An 18081-nucleotide genomic window follows, 5' to 3' on the forward strand; every position below is an offset into this window, starting at 1 on the left:
AGTATAGCAGGTTTTTGTTGACGATTTGGGGGTGAAATTACATTGCTATGTACCACAGCAGATTATATTAAATTAAATATTTGAATCTCTTTTCTAGAAAGCTTCCCAGGCTGCTTCAAGAAACTTTAATTTTTTTTCCTCTTTAATATGAACAGTAATTTAGTTTGAGGTCCAGCCACCCTGCTGTGGGGCTATTTTCCCATAACCAAATTGGCTTTCTAATCATTATGCTAAATAAAATACACTTTTTTTTCTAAAGAAATTCTAGGGCCCCTTCTTAAACTGGTAGGTTTTTTTTCCCCCTCCCTCCAAATTCATAAAACTACAAAAGGAAACTCTCTCACACAATGTATGCTAGGCCAATAAATTTAAGCTTTTTGATGGAAATCATCTTCTTCCTTCACATCTAAAAGACAGGGAGGAACATTTAAGTGGGCCCAGGGGCACCATGGATGCTTCTGTAGTAAACATTGAGCTGTCCACTCACTGTCTCCGTCTGTCTGCAGCATCTCAGGGAGAACTACAGTTTCTGACCAGTTTGGGGTTAGTGGGGTTATCTGACTAGTTCTGGCCAAGGGGCTAAAAGTGGAAATGATGTGTATCATTTTCATACTTGTGTAAGACTCTCTTTCCTTCTACCTAGGCAGCTGATAACATTCCAGATTGTGGCTGCTCAATCCACCTGGACATTGTAGGGCAGATCCCTGCTATCGCACGGTCATCTGCAGTGAACACAGTGAGCACGTGTTATGATTGGGAAATAACAACGAACCTTTATTGTTTGAAGCCACAGCATAACTGAGCCTATTTTGACTGATATATTGTCTAATTTTAATTCTTGCGAAAACCTTTTGGAGTAGGTATTATTATCTCCATTTTATTGATGTGATTTCTCAGGTCACAGACCAAATTAGTAGAATCTGTTTTCAAACCCATATCTATGCTCTCTACCCTGTATTTATAGATCCATTTATTAAACTTTACTTTCTGATGCATATCCTTACAAACTGATTCATAAGTTTTATAAATTTCAAATTCTTCTGTACAGTGGTACCAATAAAATAGCACCATATAATTTTTACTGTGTACTATTGCATTTGATCCTTGCAACAACTCTGTAGCAGATTCTTCTTAGCCTCATTTGTAGATGATCCAAATGAGGCCCAGAGCCATTAAGGGACTTGTCTTAAGGGAGGTAGATATTACAAGACAGAGCCAGGTCTTGAACCTAAATTTTCTGACTTCAGGTGCAGTGCCCTTTCTAATTCAAGGTATCTTTCAAAGCAACTACTTTTCCTTCACTGTAGAATGAGGTCAGTGAAGCAAGCAATGATGATTCCATTTATTCTTTCATTCATTCCACACATACTTATTGAAGAGCTCCTACATAAGCGCTTCTTAAATCAAATCTGATGATAAATTCGGAAGTAAATTTTAGGAGAAAATACGACCAGTTTCCAGGAAGACATTTAAAGTTAGAAAGAGGGATGTTGGTGTTTGAGCCAGTTTGTACCTACCACTTAGAGCTGATTCTGTGCATCTCTTATCTCTGAATTCAGTGACCTTGCAGCAGCTTGAAATTGGATGTGGTGGAAGTATGTACACCATGGAAATTGGCACATGCTATAAATCATGGTTTGTTTGTTTTTCCCCCCTGGAGAAACCTCATTATAAATCATCTCTCCATTAATGGGGATTTTTAATGAATAGTGGCCTTTTCCCAGCACTTGGGAATGGAGAATAATGCAGGAGACCTGGGTTTGATCCCTGGATCAGGAAGATTCCCTGGAGAAGGAAATGGCAACCCACTCCAGTATTCTTGCCTAGAGAATCCCATGGACAGAGGAGCCTAGAAGGCTACAGTCCATGGGGGTGTTGCAAGGGTCGGACATGACTTAGCAATGAAACCACCACCACACCATATGCCACATGGAAAATAAGGCTAACGTATTTCCTGGTCGATTGCACGCTTGGACCACAGACAAAAATGCCCATAGCTTCCATGTCCAATCTAGGAACTGTCTGCTATCTTTTAAGAAGAGGGAGGGTCATAAGGAAAGTCATCCAGGAAGAAATAAGGAATGCTGAGTGGAAAATCTTCCTAGCAACTCAATCCTACAGTCATTAAATCTGCTTTCTCCAGACATGAAAACTTGAACCTAAAAGGAAAGTCAGTATCAAGAAGCAATATCAGTAGTTGAGGTAGCATAAAGGAAGTACACATTTTGTTATCACAGGCAAAATCTTCAGCAGCGGTGTTACATAGGGACTGTATCACATAGGTTCTTTAGGCAGCATTGGCGGGACTCCGTACCAAGATAATTCAGGAGAATAGAATCCAGAACAACCCTGCAGTGAACTGGAAGTCAAGAGAGTAAAGATATCAAATTCTCAGTCCCCAAATTAATGATTCTGATTTTATCCCCACCCTTCCATGGAAAGGCTGACAATTACTACCATGCTGCTAAATCCAATGGACACTTCACTTCTCAGAAGCATTCAAGACAACTGACCACTTCATTCTTCTCAAAGCAGTGTCTCCATTTGACCCCTTGTTTTTGCTCTCCTTGGCTTTTCACAGTTTTTTTGACACATCTTGGTCTCTTCTTGCCCACTCCTCCTTTTCTATTTAACCTTACATTTGAAGTTCCTTCAGGCTCTGTTGTAAGCTTTCTGTCCTTCTCATTCTAGACTTTTGCCCTATGCAATCTCATCCTCTCCTACAGCTTCGTTAGGAGAAATGAAACTCTCAACCCTGTATTTCCAGCTTCCTAATTAGTAACTGCACTTGGGTGTCTCACAGACCTCTCAACTTAAAGTCTAAAAAACAAACTCACCACCCAATCTGTCTTTGCTCCTGTTTGGTGAGTCAGTAAGATGGTGCACTCTTAGCATGTCACCCTGAAAACCGCAGTCATCTCTGACTGCTCCTTCGTCTATCACTTTGTCATGTTGGTTCTTCCTCTCAAGTTGTCTCTTTATCCCATTCTTTGCACAAGAGTCAAGGTGGTGCCAACCATCATTTGGATGGTTGTAGTTGCCACTAAATATGGTTGTAGTTGCCACTCTCTCTACTCTTGCCAGCCTCCATTGCCAACAATCTATTTCCTACAAAAAAGCAGTAATCTATATAAGTACAAGGAATTGGGGTATTTGCCTGCTTTAAACCCCTTTTGTTATTTACCATTGCCTATGGAATAATTTTTTTCTTAATTGAGGTGAAATTAATCACATAAAATTAACCATTTAAACCGAACAATTCAGTGGCATTTAGTAAATTCACCATGTTGTCAAGCACTGGATCTATCCAATTCTTAGACGATTTAATTGCCCCAAAATAGAATCCTGTACTTGTTAAACTTTGGCTCCCCATTCCCTCTTCTCCCTGGCAACTGTCAATCTGTTTTCTGTTTCAGTGAATTTCCATATTCTGAATATTGTATATAAATGCAATGAGCTAGGACCTTTGGTGACTGCTTAATTCACTTAGCAGAAGTGTTTCCAGGGTCCGTCCATATGGTAGTATGCATCAGTGCTTCATTCTTTTTTAGGGCTGAATAATATTCCTCTGTGTGTCTGTATGTGTGAAGTGAAGTGAAAGTCTCTCAGTCATGTCTGACTCTTTGCAACCCCATGGACTAACTAATGGTCCATGGAGTTCTCTGGGCCAGAATACTGGAGCGGGTAGCCTTTCCCTTCTCCAGGGGATCTTCCCAACCCAGGGATCAAACCCAGGTTTCCCACGTTGCAGGTGGATTCTTGACCAGCTGAGCCACAAGGGAAGCCTGTGTATGTGTGTATCTGACTACAATTCATTTATGCATTCATCTGTTAATGAACATTTGAGTTGATTCCATCTTTAAACTATTGTGAATAATGCTGCTATTCTTGTACAAGGATTTGAGCATCTGTTTTCAGTTCTTTTGGGTGTATACCTAGGGGTGGAATTTCTGGGTCATATGAAGGTGGCCCAGTGATAAACAATCTGCCTGCCAATGCAGGAGATGCAAGAGACGTGGGTTCAATCCCTGGGTCAGGAGTATCCCCAGGGGTACAAAATGGCAAACCCACTCCAGTATTCTTGTCTGGAAAATTCCATGGACAGAGGAGCATGGTGCGCTAAAGTCCATGGGGTCACAAAGAGTTGGATACACTGAGCACATGTACACATTCATGGAAATCCCATGTTTAACTTTTTGAGGCATCCCAGACGGTGTCACCATTTTATAACAGCTTCACCATTTTACATTCCCACAATGTAGGTGAGTTTCAACTTCTCTGCATCCTTACTAACACTTGTTATTTTCCATAGTTTGGATTATTGTCATCCTAATGGATATGAAATACTATCTCACTGAAGTTTTAATCTGCATTTCTCTGATGGCTAATTACATTGAGCAACTCTTCATGTGATTTCTGGTCTTTTGCATATCTTTTTTGGAGAAATATCTGACCAAGTCCTTTGTACATTTTTAAAAGTTGGCATGTAAGAGTTCTTTATATATTCTGGATACTTGACCCTTGTCCACTTTAATGGATCACAGACTTATCATGGCAAGGGACTTGCATAACTCAATGAAGCTATGAGCCATGCCATGTAGGGCCACCCGAGATGGAGGGGTAATGGTGAAGAGTCTGAAAATGTGGTCCGCTGGAAGAAGGAATGGTGAGCCACTCCACTATTCTTGCCGCAAGTATCCCATGAATAGCATGAAAAGGCAGGAAGATATGACACTAGAAGACAAGCCCCTCAGGTCCATAGATGTCCAGTATGCTACTGGGGAAGAGCGGAGGGCCATTACTAATGGCTACAGAAAGAAGGAAGCGGCTGGGTCAAAGCAGAAACAATGGTCTGGTGATGAAAGTAAAGTCTAGTGCTGTGAAGAACAAGAATGCATACGAATCTGAAATGTTAGGTCCATGAATCAAGCTAAATTGGACATGGTTAAGCAGCAGATGGCAAGAGTGAATATTGACATCTTAGGAATCAGTGAACTAAAATGGACAGGAGAGGGGAAATTTAATTCAGATGCCCATTATATCTATTGCTGTGAGCAAGATTCCCTTAGAAGATATGGAGTAGCCCTCAGGGTCAACAAGAGTCAAAAATGCATTACTTGGGTGCAATCTCAAAAATGACAGAAAGGTCTCAGTTCATTTCTGAGGCAAACCACAAATCACAGGAATCCAAGTCTATGCCCTGACCACTGATGCCGAAGAAGCTGAAGTTGAACAGTTCTATGAAGACCTATAATACCTTCTAGAATTAACACCAAAAAGATGTCCTTTTCATTATAGGGATTGGAATGCCAAAGTAGGAATTCAAGAGATACCTGGAGTAACTGGCAAGTTTGGCCTTGGAGTACAAAATGAAGCGGGTCAAAGGCTAACAGAGTTTTGTCAAGAGAACACATGAATCATAGAAAATACCATTTTCTGGCAACACAAGAGACAACTCTGCACATGGACATCACCAGATGGTCAATAATGAAATCAGATTGATTATATTCTGTGAGGCAGAAGATGGAGACGCTCTGTATAGTCAGCAAAAACAAGACCTGGAGCTGACTGTGGCTCAGATCATAAGCTCCTTATTGCAAAATTCAGGCTTAAATTGAAGAAAGTAGGGAAAACCACTAAACCGTTCAGTTCAGTTCAGTTGCTCAGTCGTGTCCATCTCTTCGCGACCCCATGAACTGCAGCACTCCAGGCTTCCCTGTCCATCACCAACTCTCGGAGCTTGCTCAAACTCAAGTCCATTGAGTTGGTGATGCCATCCTACCGTCTCATCCTCTGTCATCCCCTTCTCCTCCTAAACCATTCAAAGCGAAATTGAAAGAGAAGTCGCTCAGTTGTATCCAACTCTTTGTGACCCCATGGACTGTAGCCTACAAAGTTCCTCCATCCATGGAATTTTCCCCGGCAAAAGTCCTGGAGTGGGTTGCTGTTTCCTTCTCCAGAGGATCTTCCCAACCCAGGGATTGAACCTCGGTCTCCAGCATTGCAAGCAGACTGTTTTTACCATCTGAGCCACCAGGGAAGCTCAAATAGAGGTTCTTTGTGACCCTGTGGACTATACAGTCCATGGAATTCTCCAGGCCAGAATACTGGGGTGGGTAGCTGTTCCCTTCTCCAGAGGATCTTCCCAACTCCGGGATCAAACTCAGGTCTCCTGCATTGCAGGCGGATTCTTTACCAGTTGAGCCACAAGGGAAGCCCAAACCATTCAAGTATGACCTAAATCAAATCCCTTTTGATTATACAGCGGAGGTGACAAATAGATTCAAGGGATTAGATCAGTAGACTGAGTGTCTGAAGAACTATGAATGGAGATTCATAACACTGTACAGGAGACAGTGACAAAGACTATGCCAAAGAAAAATAAATGCAAGAAGGCAAAGTGATTGTCTGAGGAGCCTTTACAAATAGCTGAGGAAAGAAGAGAAGCAAAAGGCAAGGAAGAAAGGGAAAGATATACCAACTGAATGCAGAATTCCAGAGAATAGCAAGGAGAGATAAGAAGGCCTTCTTAAATGAACAATGCCTAGAAATAGAGGAAAACAACAGAGTGGGAAAGACTAGACATCTCTTCAAGAAAAGTGGAACTATCAAGACAACATTCATGCAAGGATAGGCACGATAAAGGTTGGACAAAAGTAATAACCTAACAAAAGCCGAAGAGTTTAAGAAGAGGTGGCAAGAAAAAAAAAAAAAAGAAAGAAGAGGTGGCAAGAATACACAGAATTATACCAAAAAGATCTTAATGACCTGGATAACCACAATGGTGTGGTCAGTCACCTAGAGCCAGACATCCTAGAGTGTGAAGTCAAGTGGGCCTTAGGAAAAATTACTGTAAACAAAGCTAGAAGAGATGTTGCAATTCCAGCTGAACTATTTCAAATCCTAAAAGATGACGCTGTAAAAGTGCTGCATTCAATTTCTCTGTAAATTTGGACAACATAGCAGTGGCTATAGGACTGAAAAAGTCGGTATTCATTCTAATCCCCAAAACAGGCAATGCCAAAGAATGTTCAAACTACCTCACAGTTGCACTCATTTCACATGCCTGCAAGGTAATGTTAAAAATCCTTCAAGCTAAGTTTCAGTGGTACATGAACCAAGAACTTCCAGATGTACACACTGGATTTAGAAAAAGCAGAGGAACCAAGGATCAACTTACCAACATCTGTTGGATCATAGAGAAAGCAAAGGAATTCCAGAAAATCATCTACTTTTGCTTCATTGCCTGTGCTAAAACCTTTGACTGTGTGGATACCCACAAACTGTGGAAGATTCTTAAAGAGATGAGATTACCAGACCACCTTACCTATCTCCTGAGAAATCTATATTCAGGTCAAGAAACAACAGTTAAAATTAGACATGGACCAATTGACTAGTTCAAAACTGAAAAAGGAGTATGTCAAGTCTATATATTGTCACCCTGCTTATTTAACTTATATGCAAACTACATTATGCAAAATGCTGGGCTGGAGGAGTTGCAAGCTGGAATCAAGATTGCCAGGAGAAATATCAAGAACCTCAGGTATGCAGATGGTGCCACTCCAATAGCAGAAAGAACAGAAACTAAAGAGCCTCTTGATGAGGGTGAAAGAGGAGAGTGAAAAAGCTGGCTTACAACTCAACATTCAAAAACGAAGATCATGGCATCTGGTCCCATCATTTCACGACAAATAGAAGGGGGAAAAGTGGAAACAGTGACAAATTTTATTTTCTTGGGCTCCAAAATCACTGCAGATGGTGACTGCAGCCAGCTTGCTCCTTGTAAGGAAAGTTACAACAACCCTAGACAGTGTATTAAGAAGCCAAGACATCACTTTGCCAACAAAGGTCTGTATAGTCAAAGCTATGGATTTCCAGCAATCATGTAAGATCTGAGAGCTGGACCATAAAAACACTGAGCCCCAAAGAATTGATGCTTTTGAACTGTGGTGCTAGAGAAGACTCTTGAGAGTCCCTTCGACTGCAAGGAGATCCAGCCTGAATATTCATTGGAAGGACTGATGCTGGAGCTGAAGCTTCAAAATTTTGGGCACCTGAGGCAAAGAGCTGACTCATTGGCAAAGACACTGACGTTGGAAAAGATTGGGGGCAAGAGAAGGAGGTGACAGAGGATGAGATGGTTGGATGGCATCACTGACTCAATGGACATGAGTTTGAACAAACTTCAGAAGATAGAGAAGAACAGGGAAGCCCGCCATACTGCTGTCCATGGGGTTGCAAAGAGTTGGACATGAGATTGAGTCTGAACAACAAAGAACAAGATTCTTCATCGTGGCACAATTCTGATTCCCATTGCACCCCCCTTCACATTTTACACTCTCGCTATATTGTTTCACTCTCTGTACAGCTTCATAGAGTTTTATCTACACTGTTCCCTTACCTCAAACCCAGCAAAGCCTCTTTCCCAGGAATTTCTCAGCGTATTCTCACAGGGTTAACAAACAAAATACAAGATGCAGATTTAAAGGTGAATTTCAAAGAAACTGCAAATAATTCTTTTGGCACAAGTATATCCCATTCAATATTTGGGAGACACTTATACTAAAAAAAAAAAAAAAAGGTTACTCCTTACCTGGAATTCAGTATTTCAGAATTCAACCCTATATCTCTGCCAAATCTCTAAACTGTCCCTCCAGGGAACTGCTCACATACGCTCATAACAAATACCATCAGTTACTCTCCTAGCCCATGTTCCCTTGAAGAAAATCCGGAGGCAAACCTAACAATGCTGCAGCTTTATTTCAAATCCCTGGGCAGGAGACAAGAGCAGGAAAGGAGTGAAAGCAAATGCAAGGTGGCACATTGATTAGCTGCCCTTGGCTGCACAAGGGAAGACTGCTGCTTGCTTGATTACGCACACTGTCATTCTGACAAGCCAGATGGAAACACATGGTGCCGGGGGCCAGCGTGAGGCACTCCGCCCATGGCAAAGGTCATGAGGAAGGAGGCTTGGCATACGCAAAGGCGTGATCAAGCCTCAGGAAACCCCCTGTTCCCGAGCATCTAACCCCAAAACCAGAGTCTGTTTTATGCTCTCACCTACACCTCTGACTTTATGGGGGGCTCTCCCCCATAACCGTTTCTCTCTGAGAAGGAGTAAACATGCAGCTCCAAGGCAATAAAAATTCTTGGGCGTGACAAGAGTGTTTCAGCTTACGGACTGCTCTGAAGGTTATCTAGCCCACCTGTATAGGTTTGTCCGGCCACATGTGATTGTTTACAGCCTCCCAACCTGAGAGGCATGAGATGTTTTAGACTTACTAAAGGCAAAATCTTTTGGGGAGTTGGAAATTATTAGTATAGTGTGTTGGTTAGGAATTATATTGGTGAAGGGTTTTTCATTTGTTGTGTCAATAATTGCTGCTAATTCCCTCCCCTGGGTGGGACAAGGATGTCTCAGGTCAAACCTCTCTGCTGACAGACTAGCTTGTGTGACAGGATTATCCATACTGCTGCCACTAGGCACATGATTGTTTACTACCTCTCAACTTGTAAACAGCACAGAGAGTTTTGGAGTATTTTGAGAGTCTTAATTAGCATAGGACTTTTTCTTCTTGTTGAGTCAATGACTGCCGCCAGGCCTCCATATCCTTAGGCACCTGGGAATATATTAATCAATGTATTTGGAATATAGCAAAAGGAAATATAGTAGTTTTTGATGTTAGCAATACTAGACTTTTTGAGTTAATGGATTTTCTCTTTTGTAATAGATCACTGTACTTTGTTATAAATCACTGTGTCCTTGCTATGTAAAAATGTAACTTTATCATATCTTAAGACTAAATAGATCTTAAGGGGAGCATTGGTGAAAGGATTTTCATTTGTTGGGCTGATGTTTGCTGCTAAATCTCCATGTTCCCTACCCTTATAATGAATATAATTAACATATAGGAGAAATAAGTATTAACCTTTAAACATATAGGAGAAATAAGTATTAACCTTTAAGATTAATCATGTTAACCTTGGGTTAAATAAATTCCTTTCTTGATTGTAACTCACTACACCCTCACCCTATAGGAATGTAACTTTATTTGGAGGGTGGTGCCTGGTTTAAGAAAAAACACCCTTGGAAGAAATAAGTTTTTGGTTATCAGAAAGAAAGGATCATAAAATGTCAGCAGGTCTCACTCATGGCCAGAAGATGATGTACCTTTTTTTTATACATTTATGTGAAGCACCTGATTTTGATAAAGGTCAGGACTGCTGACCCCCACGTGACTCTGTATTCATCCCTATGTGTAACAAAAGGTATATAAGCAAACCCAAAAATAAAGAAATCGGATCAGTTTCCGAAAAGACTGATTCCCCCATGTCGCTTCTTTCTTGCTCCCGTTTTTCTGGCTGAGTTCCCATCTGGAGCATGGATACTATTCCACGTAATCCAAGTTATTCAGCCTCTTTTTCTCCACTAATCTTCCTACTACACTATCCATTTCTAATCTCTCTATATCTGTGATTAAATATGTATTTTTCCAAAGACGCCGACTCCGTCCCCACCTTCGAATCACCCTGGATCCACTGGGGCTGGACCCTGGCAACAGGGCCTTGGAACCATGCCTCTGGGGAAGAAAGGAGAGGGACATATCAGCCAGGTCTTTCATTCCCTCTGTCATTGTTGAAGTTCACACCTGTGCTGTGTGCTGTGCTCAGTGGCTCAGTCGTGTCTGATTCTTTTCAACCACACGGGTTGTAGCCCTCCAGGCTCCTCTGTCCATGGGGATCCTCCAGGCAAGAAAACTGGAGTGGTTGCCATGCCCTCATCCAGGGGATCTTCCCAACCCAGGAATCAGACTGGGGTCTCCTGCATTGTAGGCAGATTCTCTACCAGCTGAGCTACCAGGGAAGCCCCTGAAGTTCACTGCATGGGGCATTAATTCCCCTGCGCTTCTGAGTTGAGTTACACAGACCTTCTGGGAAGTTGCCAGGAAAGTCAGATCCTCTACCCTCCAGTGTGATCTTCTCCTAGACGCAGAAGTGTGCAAGGATCTGCAGAACTAGGGTGCATTTGGGAAGAATCAAGACTCTGTTACTACTCTGATGGATATGATAGAAGCCATGCCGAAGCCAAGCCCTCTCCTGGGGGAGGCTGAGGAAGCTGACACTGTCCGGGCATGAGATGATGCCAGGAGTGGCATGGAGGGTCTCCACTGAGCAGGGAGCCAGGGTCCTGGGGTGAGAAGGGGGCTAGAATGTTGGATCGGGAGTGGGGGGGAAGCGGGTGGAACAGAGCAGATAAGCCTCAGTGCATATGAACTAAACTTGACATGATTACTGCCCTGCATCAGCCATAGTCCACCCTGCTTCCTGCTAGAGCCCTTCATGGTGGGAACCTCCCCAGGAAACCACAGTCTTTTCAAAGAGTGACCTCTTCAGATGCGTGTGGCAGACCCCACAATTCCCAGCTGAAGACTTCTGCCATCTTCTCTGCCACTGGAGCCCCTCCAAACTGTGATAGAAAAGGAGGATGGGAAATTCCCTCACGGTCCAGTGGTTAAGATTCTAGGCTTTCAGAGATAAATCCACGCACCTGTGGACACCTTATCTTTGACAAAGGAGGCAAAAATACACAGTAGAGAAAAGACAATCTCTTTAACAAGTGGTGCTGGGAAAACTGGTCAACCACGTGTAAAAGAATGAAACTAGGACACTTTCTAACACCATACACAAAAATAAACTCAAAGTGGATTAAAGATCTAAATATAAGACCAGAAACTATAAAACTCCTAGAGGAAAACATAGGCAAAACACTCTCTGACATAATAGCAGGATTCTCTGTGACCCACCTTCCAGAGTAACGGAAATAAAAGCAAAACTAAAGAAATGGGACCTAATTAAACTTAAAACCTTTTGCACAACGAAGGAAACTATAAGCAAAGTGAAAATACAGCCTTTGGAATGGGAGAAAATAATAGCAAACAAAGCAATGGACAAAGAGTTAATCTCAAAAATATACAAACAACTCCTGCAGCTCAATTCCAGAAAAATAAAACAGACCCAATCAGAAAGTGGGCCAAAGAATTAAACAGACATTTCTCCAAAGAAGACATGCAAATGGTAACAAACACATGAGAAGATGCTCAACATCACTCATTATCAGAGAAATGCAAATCTAAACCACAATGAGGTAGCATCTCACACCGATCAGAATGGCTGCGATCCAAAAGTCTACAAGCAATAAATGCTGCAGAGGGTGCAGAGAAAAGGGAACCCTCTTACACTCTTGGTGGGAATGCAGACTAGTACAGCCACTATGGAGAACAGTGTGGAGATTCCTTAAAAAACTGGAAATAGAACTGCCTTATGACCCAGCAAACCCACTGCTGGGCATACACACCAAGGAAACCAGAATTGAAAGAGACACGTGTACCCCAATGTTCATCACAGCACTGTTTATAATAACCAGGACATAGAAGCAACTTAGATGTCCATCAGCAGATGAATGGATAAGAAAGCTGTGGTACATATACACAATGGAGTATTACTCAGCTATTAAAAAGAATGCATTTGAATCCATTCTAATGAGGTGGATGAAACTGGAGCCTATTATATAGAGTGAAGTAAGTCAGAAAGAAAAGGACCAATACAGTATACTAACACATATATATGGAATTTAGAAAGATGGTAACAATGACCCTATATGCGAGACAGCAAAAGAGACACAGAGATAAAGAACAGACTGTTGAACTCTGTGGGAGAAGGCGAGGGTGGGAAGATTTGAGAGAATAGCATTGAAACATGTATATTATCATATGTGGAACAGATCGCCAGTCCAGGTTCGATGCATGAGGCAGGGTGCTCAGGGCTGGTGCACTGGGATGACCCTGAGAGATGGGATGGGGAGGGAGGTAGGAGGGGGGTTCATGGGTGAACACATGTACACCCATGGCTGATTCATGTGAAAGTATGGCAAAAAACACCACAATATTATAAAGTAATTAGCCTCCAATTAAAATTTTAAAAATTATAAATTTTAAAAAATTAAAAAAAAAAATTCTGGGCTCTCACTGTTGGGAGCCCATGTTCAATCCCTGGTTGGGGAACTAAGATCCTGCAAGCTCCAAGGCACAGCCAATAAATAAATAAATAGTAAGAAAGAAAAGGAAGATGATTCACTTTCCTTCTATTTGTTTCATATTCTCTTAGATGTTACCTGTGAAGACACTGTCTGGATAACTGTCAGCAAAATCACAAACTGTCTAGAGCACAAGAAAAGAGAATGTCCTGGTTTATATTGCTGAAGATCCCAAGAGAAGTTACATATTTACTTTACATGAATTTAGTATTTTTAAAAATTAAAGACAATTCCTTAAGTCCAGTGGGGAAAACATTAGCAAGCCCAGCCCTATTTACATTTCCACAGAAAACAAGAAGTAATCTGTAAGGATTACACTGTGATTTCTCCAGCTCCTGTAACTTCTAACATTTGTCATCTTTGACTCCCACTGCGTTACCGCAATGAATAGTGGTAAACTCTACAATGATATGAAACAGAGCAAGATAGAAGTCAGGATAAACATGGTGTCCTGATAAATCAGGTAACACTTTTGAGGAGGAGATATAAATCTTGTTCAGAAAGAAATACCCAAAATGACAACCAAGACTACCTCTTGGTAGGATTAGGGCTGGGGTTGCAACAGGAGGAAGCTTGAGCTTTTTACTCTTCCATGCTGCATGGGTTTAGCACAAGCACATATTAATATTATATGTGTACCATTTTCAAAAGAGGAAAGATGGGAGTAAGCAGAGATTTGGATCCGTCCTCTTACAGTGTATATCATGTGAACTGCTTTCTCTTTCAGATGAGGAGGAAGGGTGAGTTTCTGTGTTGAGATTGGAAAGGCTGTTTTCTGAGGCTGATGACATGGCTTTGATGTTGACACTTAGGAACTGCTTCAACTGACAATGGGCTTCCCTACTAACTCAGTTGGTAAAGAATCTGTCTGTAATGCAGGAGACAGATGTGTTCATTTCCTGGGTTGGGAAGATCCCCCTGGGGAAAGGAAAGGCTACCCTCTCCAGTATTCTGGCCTGGAGAATTCCATAGACAAAGAGTCAGACACAACTAAGCAATTTTCACTTTCTTTCAACTGACAACTGAACTTTTCACCTAATGATGTCCACAAATGGCTATAGCAGAGACAATACCCATTTATTTTTCTTCCTTTTGTAATCAACTTCTAAATTTAGCTGGACATGTGGCCATGCAAAATGAAGATTACTTTTCCCAAATCCCCATCTCCTTGCAGCTGGATATGAGGCTAAGTTCTGATCACTGAAATGTAAGCAAATGTATTGAGTATCAACCTAGAAAATTCTTAAAGGGAGGGACTCCATCCATCTTTGCCCTTCTTTCCTGCCATCTGTCATGTGGAACCATGTGAGAGCAGCAGCAACCATCCTGGGCAAGAAGTAGAGGCCACATGCCGGAGATCAGAGCAATGCAGGGAGCCTCAGCCCCCAGCATTCTGGAGTGCGATGCGCGTTCAGCACTGCCAACCTCTGAAGCTCATTTCTGAGAGCCAGAAGAAAGCTTTCAAGTTGTTTAAGACACTGTGATTTTTCCATTACATGCAGCCAAACCTTATCCTAACTTATCTAATCACTGACCTGAGGTAATAACTGACCAGGGTCGGGAAGATCCCCTGGAAGAGGGCATGGCAACCCACTCCAGTATTCTTGCCTGGAGAATCCCCATGGACAGAGGAGCTTGGTGGGCTACAGTCCATGGGGTTGAAAAGACTCAGACACTACTGAGAGACTAAGCTCAGCGCAGCAGAGCCATTCTAAACAGCAAGTTAGAACATTTAGTTACTGGGAAAGGAGGGCAGGAGACACAGTTATGAACTAATTTGTACTACAGATTTTACCAGGACGTCATGGTTTTGAAATAGTTGTAAGTCAAGGTGTTTTACTGAGAGATTTTTGTCCAGGCAAGCAGTCCCTAGCATCTGCTTTGGGTTGTTGTCCCCTCAACTAGAATTATCATAACCCCACTTTACGATGATGTCTCTGTCTCAATTGTTTCTTGAGTTTAAAATGTAGATTCATTAGCCCAGACTAGAACAATAGAATCAAAACCTTTGGATTCTAAAGATTCTAAACAAATATCTTAGTTTAGAATTCTAAACAAATCCTTAGTATGTGCTAGGCATACCATAATATGAGAATCATTTTTATGCTTCTCTGTTTCTTTCATAAGCTGGAGTAGACCCCAAACTGTTTTAAATAGAGATTTTGGCTTCAGCTTCTAGATACTTCTTAAATTCATCCTCTGATGAGATGGAGTGGATATCTGTCAGTTACTTGTCTGGATCTACTCCCAAATGCTCTTTAAAGGACTTGATCTTTTTCCTTTTCAGTTATTAAAATCACAATATCTTCCTTTTATCAACAACATAGGTTCTTCCTGGAGATTACAACCTGACATTCCGTTCAGTTTTACCAAAAGCCCAGTCAGAAGAAATCATATCTGCAATGGATTTCCTAAGAACATGCAGTTCACTCTTTTTTTTTTTTTTAGCTGTTCTAAATTTTACCCTTAAAATGTATCCGAGTAGCAGAGAATTGCATACTTGGATTATATCATTTTCCTCCCTTGTTTGGCTTTCTTTGTACTGAACGGTACTCTAGAGTTACCCGCTACCAGCCTCCCGCTGAACATTGTTATGAGAATCAAAAATAGGAAACGTGTTCCTATAGTTCTTGCAGGGCTGCTAGAGGGGTGTTCCCCGCTGTAACTTGGTCCTTTCCTCATGAGGATCCATGGGAGAATTTGTCAGGCCTCAGTACCAGACAACACAATACTTCCAAAGAGCAATTCGTCTGTTTTATCTAATGAACATGATGAGTACAATCACTGACTATTTTTTCCTCTTTTCCTTGGTTTCTGAGAGATTCCACCATAAAATATCTTGTGACCTACTTTGAGCAAACATACAGGATTCTATGGTGAATGTTACTTTGTGCAGACTGCTAATCCTTTATGGAAAGAGCAGGAAGGGATGGCTGGATGGAGAAAAATCCAGATCTTCTAAATCCTAGGTTATATCAGTGTTTCCTTCTTTGTATACCCTCTGCCACCCCCAACACACACTCAAGAAAAGAACAGATAAAATTTTTAAATCCCATAAAAAGAGGAATAAAGGTGGTATTGTTTATAAGCAAATATAACTATTTTTAAGGACAGGTAGAGAGAGTAGAAAGGAGCAGGGGGAAGCAAATGCAGGTTAAAAATAGAAAAAAGAGAAAAGAAATAGGAGGGGTGGGGAAAACATAAAGGAAGAAAGTAAACATGTCAAGAGGGATCATATTCATATTGAAACAGAAGTTCTGGATTTTCCAGGCTAGTGTAGGACAATCAGATCCCCCAGCGAAGGAGTATTCAAACATCATGTCCCTTCATTCTGTCCTGCTGATCCTTGTACTTAGTAATTTACAAAGAGTTCTGTAGCATGTTTCAAAGTCAAAGTAGGCAAAAATAAAAACGAAAAAACCCCAAGAGTTTCATAGTTTAAGATTGTTCAAAATGTCTTTCTCCTGAGAGAGAATGTGTTATTCTTCTGACACAAGAGGGCGCTATTTCTTCAGTTTATAATATTTATGGTATGGCCATTCCTATGGAAGAAAACTTGGTCTGCGGAACTCATAGGGCTTCCCAGGTGGCGCTGGTGGTAAAGAACTCGCCTGCCAATGCAGGAGAGGTTAAGAGGCTCGATCGGATCCCTGGGTCTGGAAGTCCCCCGAGAAGGGCATGGCAACCCACTCCAGTATTCTTGCTTAGAGAATCCCAAGTACCAAGTGAACAATGTCAAGGGTTTCAGAGCCTGCTAGCTGGCCACAGGGCCGCTGGTTGGAACATCCTTGAAATCAGAACCCACTACATCTCATTTATCTATGCAATGGCAGGATTAGTATCTAGAATCAAGGACCTGTGAACCGGAAAAAGTTATCTAAACTCTTCTTAGCCTAATAAGTGTGTTAGTCGCTCAGTCGTGTCCAACTCTTTGCGACCCCACGGATCATAGCCCAGCAGGCTCCCCTGTCCATGGAATTTTCCAGGTAAAAATACTGAGGTGGGTTGCCATTCCCTTCTCCAGGGGATCTTCCTGACCCAGGGATCAAACCCATGTCTTCTGCATTGCAGGCAGATTCTTTACCATCTGAACTACTATGGGCTCCTTTTAGCCTAATGATGAAAGTATTAACTCATAGAGTTGTGGGGAAGATTAAACGGGATGATCAATCTAAAGTATCTGACAACTTGCGACACATAGTAGGGAGTCAATGAGTAGAAGTTATCACTTTGTTGCTTAGCATGGCTGACATATAGTGGTGCTTAATACGTGTTTGAGTGAATTAACGAATGAAATGTGTAGAATCATGAAGATTTTCCTGCACTGAGGAATCCAAATATTTTCAAGGTTTTTAAATGTGGAATCCGATAGTTGAATCACCTCAAGGCAAAGCAATCAGTCTGTCTGGATAAGATAATTCTGTCAATCTTCTCTACTCTTTTGAGAAAGCAGAGATCGGAGGGGGTAAGTGATGTGCCCTTGGCTTCAGAGCTGATGAGGGAAGTGGGATGAGACTGACTCTTGAGTCCTAGCTCAAGATTTAATTAACCATTAGGGACCTGCCGGACCAGCTGGGAGGGTGGGAGGACCGGAGGATGGGAAGGCAGGTCTTAATAGGCTGATCCTAGAAAACAAATAGGCTTTGGGCTTGGTTTCAACATGCTTATGAAGGCCTTTACACAAGTGACCTCACCCAGGTGTGGAAAGAACCAGAACCACAAAAGAGCTTCTTGTTTGTCCCGGGGCAAACTGAGGCTACGCTTAGAGGCTCAGTCCCGTCTGAGTCTTTGCGACCCTATGGACTGTAGCCCACCAGGCTCCTCTGTCCTTGCGATTCTCCAGGCAAGAATACTGGAGTGGATTGCCGTGCCCTCCTCGGGGCAATCCATAATTGGCTTCTAATCTGAAGGGATCTGTAGGAAGCGGCTCTCACTTCTCCAAATATGCTTCTTCCTGTGTCACAAGAAGCCTTGGGTCACCTCCTTCC

Source organism: Ovis aries, chromosome 1 (genome assembly GCF_016772045.2).
Source record: "Ovis aries strain OAR_USU_Benz2616 breed Rambouillet chromosome 1, ARS-UI_Ramb_v3.0, whole genome shotgun sequence".
Lineage (NCBI taxonomy): Eukaryota > Metazoa > Chordata > Mammalia > Artiodactyla > Bovidae > Ovis > Ovis aries.